We start from the raw sequence: 10,567 nt of genomic DNA, 5'->3' as shown, positions 1-10,567 counted from the left end.
TATTTTTCTATGTGTTCATCTTTTACAATTTAGGACTTTCTGAATTTGAAGATTTAAATCATTTAACCTAGAAAATTCAACCATTATTTCTTTGAATATTGTCTTTCCAAATTTTCCCTATTTCGTCCTTAGGAATTCCAACTTGATTTTTTTAGATATTTCCAGTTTACAATCTCTTCCATATTTTCCTTAATCTTGTGTCTTTGTTCTGCATTATGCAAAATACTCTGATATACTTTCTAGTTTATTCTTTCTTATGCTGTATCTTCTGTTTTATCATCTTTTAAATTTTAAATTAAAATTACTTTTTTTTCTTCCTAGAAGTTCTAGGAAGTTCTTGGTTCCTTTGTCCAAATATTTCTTTTCATGTTTTAATCTTTTATTCCTTATTTATATTTTAAATTCCCTGGCAAGCAGCTTACTGTGGGAACTGGACCCAGTGAACAGGAGTGGAAGATTGCAGAAAGTAGAATAAGGAAAGAGGGAGGGACAACGCAAGGGTGCCCTATGGGTGGATCTCCACTGTGGGCAACTGGGACTCAGTTCCATCAGGAACTTTAAAAGAGGTGGTATCTCAGAACTGTCCACCAAAAGAGAGAAAGATGAGGGCATTTATTATTACACTATCAGTCAAAGGTGTAGTTGCCCCAGGGATGGCAACTTCTCTGTACTTCCAGGTACGCATGCTGAGTGCCTACTTGGTTTCTGAAGGCATCCTGACATCAGAGAAGCCCTGGTCCAGAGAGCAAGAAATAAGTGGTACAGCTGAAGAAAACACTACCAGATTACACCCGTCACTCTCTATTGCATAATTGCACTGTCTGGTGTCTGATTCTTATGATTCTGGTCTGATTCTTATGACTGTAGTTTCTACTGGTTCTATATTCTATACTGAAGCACAAATGGTGATTTGCTTACGTGTTTTGTTACATTTTACACAGAGCTTTTATTCCTTGGTAGTTTATCTGTGGGAATTCTTGGAGAATTGATTTTAAGCTTTTAGCCCCTGTAGGGTGGGGTTGCTTCTGATTCTGCCAGGCATCTAAGCGTACTACCAATGCGGAATCATTTACCATGTTCTTAACCTAAAGTTTCTTTGGTACCATCCTAGTGCTGTGAATTTGTACTAGAAACTCAAATGAAGGTCTCTTTTGTGGTTTTGAATTCTTAGGTGAGATTGTTTTTCTTCTCCACTAACACTAGGGATTGAGAAATTAGTTTTTCTTATTTCTGATGTACAAAGTGGGTCTATGGGTCATGAGGTCTCCCGTTAGACTCTCAGCTCGGTCAAGCCCTCGACTTTGGGTCCACTTTTTCATGTAATTTTAAGTACATCAGCTTTCCTTTCCTACTTGTCAGCTTATTAGCCTGTTTTAAAAAGGTTTCTTCCATTTAATTTTAGGCATCAATTTGGGGAGTTTTCAATGGGAGGGTCAATCAGACTATCTAGGCTGCAATACTGCTTGGAATGGACATATTTGTTGTTTTTAAGTCAGAAAGAGCTAATAAAATTCCTAGTAATTCAGGAGGTCTCCAAATTTATCATCACTGCCACCCAGTAGTCAGAGCACATCAGTTTGCCGAGGTTGGAATCTGGGCTCTATATTCATTAGCTCTAAGGTCACAGGTGAGCTCATCAAACCTCCTGTTGCCTCAGTTCTCTCATCAGAACAACGGTACCTGTTTCCAGGGTTGTGATGAGACTTTCATAAATGAATACACATAAAGCACTTAGAATGGTGGAAATATTAAGTGCTTAATATACATTAGCTATCATTATTACTGTTATTATTGTTTTTTCACACTTACCTTCTCCTTACAATCTACTCTTTCCATTGCCCATTGATGGAATTGTGTGTGTTATTATTTCTCTTCCAGCGGTTAATAGGAGGAAGTCTTTCTCAAAGAACACTTGTTCCATCACTTAGGGAGAATTTTCAGCCCTGCATTCCACCATACCCTGCCCATTGTTGCTGACTTCCTATGTGATCTCTGTTTCCTTACCTAAAGGGTTGAAGTGTGGCAGGGATTCTCTGACGGTGCTGCCTCACTCAGGGGCAGGACTCTCAACACTGCTATCACATGCTACTGCACTAACCCGTGGAATCTTAAGACAAGGCTATAAGCTCCAATAACAAGATTTACAGTATTGGGAAGACCTGAAAATCTGAAACCCTGAAATCTAGTGTTGAGTCTCAGTTCTGGGATTTACTGTAAATGACCTCTCAGTGTTGTTGTGGCAATAATTAAACAAGATAAGGGACTTAAAGATCTTGCTAACTAGAGAGCCCCACACTGGCATTATTAAGAGTTTGAGAACCCTTGTTTGAAAGACAGGATGTGATTAAAAAACAACACCAAACCCTTATTTACATTTGGAGGACTCAAGTACACTTGATTTGTTGAGAAATGCTTGTGAGGGCAGCGGGTTACATGACATGAAGCCCAGTTGATGTAACATCAATTAAACATGGATTGACACCACCACACGCAACAGTGTGCTGCTTCCACCAGACCAAATGCAGTGATCATTAACTTAAGCACAAGAGGCTAGAGTTTGTGTGTTGACACAGAGTTCAGCTGTATGTACTTATTCCTCTAAGTACTTGTGACGCGCTATGTCAAGAGTTCAGCAGCTGAGTTTCATATAGGGCAGTGTGGTTCATTGGGATTATTAGGATCCTCCTGGAGTGACTTCCCTGAGCTGATTGCCTTTGACAGATCGGTTTGCTTAGATTAAAAAGCAATTGCTGCTGTCTAGTCAAATTTAAACACTTTGGCTAGAAGAAGCTGAACTCTAACTCTGTCCAGTCTATAGAAACACCTTGATGTGAAAATTACATGGAATGTAGTGAAGAGAAAACTGAGTTTTGCAATACTCCGGGGCATGGCTTTGTAATAACATGAAACAATGTAACAAACAAAAGTGACCCCAGGCATGTGTGAGGGAGGAACAAGTACATTGCTTTTTTTTTTTTTAAGATTTTATTTGTTTGTTTTTAGAGAGAGGGGAAGGGAGGGAGAAAGAGAAGGAGAGAAACATCAATGTGCCAGAGAAACATCGATCAGTTGCCTCTTGCACACCCCCAACCAGGGACCTCAACCAAAGCGGAGGCATATGTTCTGACTGGAAACTTAAGCGGTGACCTCTCAGTTTGTGAGAAGACACTCGTCCCCGTGAGCCACACCAGTCAGGGCAACAGTACACTGCTTTTAATGGCAACTTCATCTGTGCCCAAAGTATTGCTAAGTTGGTAACCATGTTTGAGGTACTACTCTGCTCCACGCTCATAAACACCGACCACCATTAGAACTGGAGTAGAAAGGATTTGTCTTCTGAGCTGAACAATGGAAAGTGTTTTGGAATGCAGGTATCTCCTTCTTCCTCCCTTTGGAATGGGCCCAGGAATTTAATAGAAGAAGCAATAGCATCAAGGGGACTGAAATAGAAGTATGCTAAAGTTTAAATAATCTTTTAAAGAAATGAATATCTGATTTAAGTGAAATTTAAGCCTAATGCCTGAAACTGTCTTTCCAGCCCGCCTGAGCTGTAGATAAAATGAAGGTTGAGATGATATTAAGCTGACCTGTCTCTGATAGATCAGCAAACAGAGTATTGAAAGTAGTACGAGTAGGAGGGATGTCTCATACACACCCTCCCTTTCACCACAGCTGCCTTTGAGAGTTAGTCTCCTTGATCTCTTTGAACCTGGGGACTGCCTGGGATGTTCAAAGTGGAGGAGATGAGATGCCAGGCTTAATGGGCCTCACTCTTCTTTCTTAGGAGTATAAGCCCTCTGAGAGGATAATCCTTTCTTGGACAGACTACAGAAGGCATTGGTTATACAGTTTTAATTTTAGAGAATTTGTAGCACTTTTTTTCAGAAAAGCATTGCTACCATGTCCATCTCTTAGTGTATTTGTTAAGTTGTGCAACCATCCCAATGTTCTAAATTTAGACCGTTTTATCACCCAAAAGAAACCCAAGTATTTATTGGTAGTCTGTCCAGCAGAACACCGAGGGCCAGGAAGCAGTGCCAGGGGAAGACTCCAAACACATAGATGACAGCAAAGATGGCCACAAGGCCAGCCACCTGGACAGAACACCTCTCTGCCCACTGCATGGTCACATCAGAGCCACCCAGGACAACAAGGCAGCCTGGCACTGGATGGAGCAGTGCTCTCACTCCCGTAGAGAAGAGGCAGAGCAAGGTTTGCTCTAACAGTAGTCGGTCACTCATGGCTAGTGGGGGCCCCAGGCAGCCGACAGGGCGACTAGCCTACTCACATTCCCCCTCTGCCACAGCAGAAGGACCTCAACCCCTTGCCGGTGGAGTCTGAAATACTGAAAGCTGGGGAAGCACCTGAAGGCCACTGGGCTCAGGGACCATCTCCGGGCTGCTGCTGCTAAGGGTATGACAGCGGGTGCCCACCTGACTCCTTGGTCTCAGCCCACTGGAGGCTGTGCTCAGCGCCTGTTGGGCCTGGGCGGGACCTAGCATCACAGCCTCGCTTCGCTGAGGGTCCAGCACCCTCTGCTCCGGTGCCCCTCCCACCCTGAGAAGATCTCGAGGGGCGAGGCAGCGATCGGCACAACGTCTGCCCCTTGGGAGGGATTGCGCAGGCTCAGCACTTGCTGTGGCGCAGGGCTCTGATCAGAACCCCTTGGTTCTCCCAGCCCTTCGCTGGTCCACTTCCTGGTTCAGCCTGGCTCATGCCACCACTGCGGCCTTGGCACCATCTGCGTGTTGCGCACCCATGCTATATGGTATGCCATGCCATCTGGAAGGCTCTCACTGTGGACGTCCTGGGGTCCTCAGGCTGGACTTCCACCTCCGCATCACTGTTGGACTCGAATGGGAGATCTCCCCTGGAGTGGATGACTGTGGTGTGGTGCAGCCAGGGCCACCACCACAGTCTCTGTGGCGGGAGGAGCCCCTTGGACTTCTGGGCCCTGGCTCCTGGCTGGGGTCCAAGGGTTGTTGGAGGCCCTGCCTGTGCTGCTCCGGTTTGGCACAGATAAGCTCCATCTGTCTTTTCAGCTGGACTGCGACCTCTCTGTTTTTCTGGAGGAGGTGGATGCCTTTGAGGTTGACACCGTTGTATAGAGCCAAGTGCCTGACGGCCTGAAGGTTAGAGGCCTGGAGTTTGGCTCCGATGTGCAGGAAGTCACAGCTGAGGAAGACAGGTTGTAGCAGCAGGAACAGGAAGCAGATGCTGTCGGGGAGGATGTTGGCTCCTCATTCAGCAGCAGGCAGTCCTGGTCCTGGCCTAGAATCTCCTTGAGGTCATAGCAGCCTTTGACTGTGCACACGAGGCTGAAAAACTGGATGGCTCACTAGAAGTTGCTCTGTATTTATTCTATGAAGATGTAGGACAGGAGCAGGAACATGTTTTTAAAGATGATGATGGCGATGTTGTAGAGAATGCAGCAGCCCCACTGTGTGAGGTGGGTACACGTGTGCTTCTGCAGCAGGGTTGTGCCAAAGAGCAGCAGGTAGAAGCAGGCCAGCAAGAAGCCCAGCTGAAGATGCTGATATGGGTGGCTCCTTTGACGAATACCACCACTGGCACCTTTTAGAAGAGGTAGAGAATGATGTCCACCTTCAGCATTTCAAGGTAGGATCTGCACTGATGAAGCTGGGCATAGGGTTGGGCTCCCCCACTCCCCATACTCCAGGCAACTGGTGTTGATGACAGCCACACGGTGCCTCCCTTCAGTATGTGTGGCAGAGAACACCTGCCACCACTGAAAGGCTCAGAGGAGTGGAGGAAGTCACTGATGAGGTTGGTGGAGTTGGGGGCCCTGAAGAAGTCAGGCAGGTACAACCACTTGATGAATATGGAGTTCCTGAGGATGGTTTGGTTCTGGTGCCAAGGGCAGTCCATGCACAGGGCAGGGCTGATGCCCAGGCTCAGCAGGTACTGGTACAGCAGGAAGAGCACTAGAGGAGGCAGTAGATGGGCCAGAGGTAAGGGATGGCCCACAACATTAGTGGGTGAGGATGGCCACCAGCCAGCAGCTGTGTAGGATGATTAAGTTCATGTGCTGCCTAGTCATATTCCTAACTATCAGGAAGAAGATCTCTAGCCCAAATTGTGGAAGAACTTGAAACAGCTGAGCAGCTCTTGTTCCAACTGCAGGCAGTGTTGTCAGTACTGGTCTGGGCGGGCAGTGGGGCCAGCAGGTGCTGTTTGGGCAGTGGTACTCTTGGCAATGGTACACCATGGCCATGAACACCAGCAGCAGCAGGATCTGTAGGTGGTTCTGGATGTAACCCAGGTTCAAGAAGCTCTTCTTTACCCTAAACCAGTTGATGGGACTCTAATACAGCAAGGACTGGTGTATCTCCATCTTCTGCTGGTTGGTGTTGTTAGGAAGGGCTCATTGAGTGGCTGGAGTACTCTGAGGCTGATGATCTTGAGCTGGTAGAGCATCTTGCACACAATGATGCAGGTCCACAGGGTGGATAGACAAGAGGCCATGGGGGGAATGTGGAGGGAAGGTTCACAGCAGGGCCAGCAGGTGGTTCACCACCCACACCCTGTTTGAGGGCACCCAGATAGTATACATGACATCCATTCTGAAGATGTGTGGCTCCAACAGATGCTGCATGAACCGCTGCGTATGAAAGGAAGGGTGTCCCAGAAGCCAGCAGCCAGGTCTAGCAGCCTCTCTGCCACTAGGCCCCACTTGTTGACTGTGGCTTCTGGGACCTGTGTGGCCTGGCATGGGCCAGCTGTGCTCAGCCCATCATCTCTGGGGCCCTCTTTCTCCTCCTGCTGCCATAGCAGTGGGGTTTTACTCCCCACAGTACTGCCGGTGAGCCCAGAGTGGGAAGTGAGTGGCACTGGGCAGGGGCAGGGATGGGGTGCGTGCCCCAGGTTGGTGAGGCATGAAGAGCTGGCAGAAGTAGTGCAACTGCAGGATGCAGGTGAGCAGGAAGTGCCCAGAATGAAGATGCTGGGCAAGAGCTCAGACACTCCGAACTGCTCCAGGCCCAGGGCCCCCAGCTCTCATCAGTGTAGCGCATCAGAATGTGCGAGTAAGTGGGAATGTGCTGGACCTGGAAGGTATAGGTGGCACTGAGCCCCGGCATGGTGTAGGCCATCACCGGCCACCAGAACACCTTGAACAGCTTCCTCCACAGGCTGCAGTAGATCTGGAAGCGGGTGAGGCAGAGCAGCAAGAGGAACATCTCGATAGTCTTGTACAGGATGAGGCTGCCAGTGAAGCTGACTGCCAGGGACATGTCAGCACACACATAGATCTAGTACCTGGCGTGTACACCTGTGACTGGCTCCCTCAGTCTCCAGAGCAGTGTCTGCGTCTGTGTGGGTTGTGTGTCTGCCACCATGACCTCTATCAGTGCAGCGGGGACCTTTGCCTTCTTCAGCAGCTTCTCCTTAACAAATTGGTGTAGCAGCAGCCAGAAGGTCAAAGTGTATAGAAACATGGCACTGAGGTCCAGGCAGGCTAGAGGGTGTGCTGCCTGCCACCCCAGGTGGTGCCGGCTGGTGGAACCCAGAGTGGTGGGCAGCTGGGGATGCAGGTCCATAGCCCACATATAGTGCAGGCCACATAACACCAGCCTGTAGAGCAGGATGAAAGGTGAGCAGAGTGTGGCCAGCTGGTGGCTGCTGCACAGAGAGAGGAAGAAGAGAATGAAAGTTGGTGAGCTGTGGTAGGCAATGCTCCCTGCCGTCATGGTAATCAGGAGGGCACACACACGCTACAGTCTGTGATGATGTAGCCCAGGCTGTGCAGTGATGTCTGCCTAGGCTTAGCCAGCCTGGGGGGCGGGGGCCACTGCTGGACAGGACTGTGGTCAGTCAGGTCGTGTGTTCATTGGCTTCTGGGTCAGGCACTGTGTGTATAGGCTTCATGTGCTGGGCAGCCCCTTCCTCTTCGGAACCACAGACCTGGACAGCTCGGGGGCCACTGGTCAACCTTGGTCAGCACTTCCCACTCCTTGCTCCACTTCTAGCCCCCTCTTCCCTCTGTTCCAAGGGGTGGTATGTGGGGAGCTTTAGGAGTGAGGTTCAGAAACTTGACTGTAAGACCTGTATAGTCCTGGAAAAGGTCTTCCAGAGGCTGTAGTTCAAGGTCATGTATCTGGAGCAGATGAACCTGGAGGGAGTTGGTGCCTCATCCCTCTTTGATGTGATGGAGTGTCACTAAGAGTCACCACCCCTTTCTACCACCCCTCCTTCCGAAAGCACATGGGCACTGCAGGTCAACAGGCTGCTGCCCAGGACTGGGAGGGCACATCTGTCAAATGATAGTGCAGGGGTCCTAAAATGAGCTCAGGAAGGACAGAAACATTCCATGAAGCAGAAGGGCTTGCTTGCTTGGTCTTCATTTCTAGTGTGTGGATACAGACCGATCCTTCTGACCTTTTGGGTTTTAAGTGGGAGGTGTCAGAAAAGTTACCATAGGGATAACTGGCTGTGGTGGCCACGTGTTCATAGGGAGTTTGCTTTATTATCCTTTTATGTCGGTTCTTACTATCATTGTGAAGCAGAATTCACCAAGCATTGGACCATTCACCCACTGATAGGGAATATGAGTTGGGATCAGATCCTGATTGAGACAGGCTAGTTTTACCCTACTGACGATATGTTGTTGCCAAGGTAATCCTCCTCGGAACAAGAGGAAACAACCTGTCATTTTCAATAATCACAATTCTGGACTTTGCTTTAACTTCAGAGAAGTGTTCTGAGCGTCACAGTTAGGAATTTGATTTTGTTAGTTCTATTTGAATGAAAAGTTTAAAATCAAATTTACTACAATATTCTTGAGATACTCAGAATTTTGTTCCTGGAAGGATTTTCTAGATTATCCAGCCCAGGGATTAAGCAGCAGCTACTCAGTGCCAATCAGTTACTGCCAGACTGGAATGAGGGCTCAGTGATGTTGGAACTTCCAACTTAAAAAAAAAAGCTGGAAATTTGGATATTTATGGAATACATCTGTAATTTTAAATGGCAACAATGAATGCAAAACTCTTTTTTAAAAGATTGTATTTATTTATTTTTAGAGAGAGGGGAAGGGAAGGAGAAAGAGGGGGAGAGAAACATCAGTGTGTGGTTGTCTCTCATGCACCCTCTACTGGAGACCTGGCCCACAACCCAGGCATGTGCCTTGACTGGGAATCAAACTGGTGACCCTTTGGTACACAGTCTGGTGCTCAATCCAGTGAGCTACACAAGCCCAGGATGAATGCAAAACTCTTAAAACTCTGTTAAGGTTGGAGTCCCTGCTCTTTTAGTTTGCTTTCATCCTGCTCTGTCTTCAGGATGCTGTACATTGGTGATGTTGTTCAAGAGCTTAGTTAAAGGAATTATAGGAGATTGTAGGTCTTACTAGCTCTTAAGACTGACACAGACAAGAAAAATGTTATTAGCCTCAGCCTTTTAATATAAATATTGGCTATTGGGAACCAGATAGATATTAAGAAGTCATGTCACTGAACTTTCTTCCCTCCTTAAGCTTTCACACTCGATTAACTAGCCATTTATAAAGTTGGATCTTCAAAGACACTTTATGTTAGCTCTGGGAGTTTTCCCTTATATTCAGTTAGAACTTGATGAAATGCTTTAAAATCAAGCCTCTGTGTCCTATCCAGCTCAAGTGTTAAGGATTGGTATCTTTTGAAAGTGGGGCTCTCATAAAGAAGCGTCCTGGGCAATTTGACACTCAAGGAGAATGGCCTGGGAAACTTGCCCATAGAGAATCCAGCACTATCACTCAAAACAAAGCTCTCAATGTATTTAAAGCCATACGGGGAAGGGACCTGAGATACTCACATTTTAAAAATGTAGAATGGGTGCCATTTTCTGGGGCAATAGAGATAGACTGTTTCTTGTGATCTTTTTCTCCTTGGCTGATTTGGGGATTTTACTTCTATATTAAAAAAAAGAGCTGGTTGTATATTCTGTTCCCTGAAATACTTCAGCCTCTTTCCAGATGATTTCCAGAGTCCTTAGTTTCCTTCCTGTGAAACTGTCTCATGGTGGAAGAATGAAACCTGTGGTTGGTTACATCCTGATTTTCTGGTGTGTGGTGGATCAGTCTGTTTCAGATCTCAGGAAAAGGCAAGGGGAAGTAGGTTCCTAACCTTTCCCTTTTCTACCTATAAACATTTAGAATTAGAAGCCTTTGAACCAACACAACTGGATGTCTAAATATGTTTTGCCAAGTAAGATGATCCTCTTAAAATGGGACCATTTAATAGCAAAGGTGAAAATCTTGAATTTTCAGCATGGGAGAATGCCTGATATTCGAGAGCTCTAATAAATGCGGTATAGGCATCTCTCTTCTGAAAGATCCAGGTGCTTTTGTACCCTTTGTGACTTCTGCATTTTTCTTTCGTTTAGGCAATATAGATTTTTTCTCCTTAATGAATAGCAGTTGAAGTATATATTTTATATACCAGTAGGTGGCTATGAGATGCTTCTGAAAATTAGCCACTAGAATGTACATCTCATGTGTGAGGCAACATTTTGACAGACGGACTTAGCTTAAAATTGAGACTGTCCTAAACTAGCTTTCAGGATCACAAAT

General features: G+C 46.5%; 1 pseudogene; it reads right to left on the bottom strand.

Annotated features, from left to right (window-relative positions):
• Window positions 1–4,761: 4,761 nt before the first annotated feature.
• LOC123821834 overlaps window positions 4,762–10,567 on the bottom strand; it is a 41,214-nt pseudogene continuing 35,408 nt past the window's right edge.

Source organism: Phyllostomus hastatus, unplaced genomic scaffold (genome assembly GCF_019186645.2).
Source record: "Phyllostomus hastatus isolate PE091 unplaced genomic scaffold, TTU_PhHast_1.1 phas_contig_40, whole genome shotgun sequence".
Classification (NCBI taxonomy): domain Eukaryota; kingdom Metazoa; phylum Chordata; class Mammalia; order Chiroptera; family Phyllostomidae; genus Phyllostomus; species Phyllostomus hastatus.
Note: the sequence above shows the minus strand (reverse complement) of the source record. Positions and strands in the feature narration are given on the sequence as shown.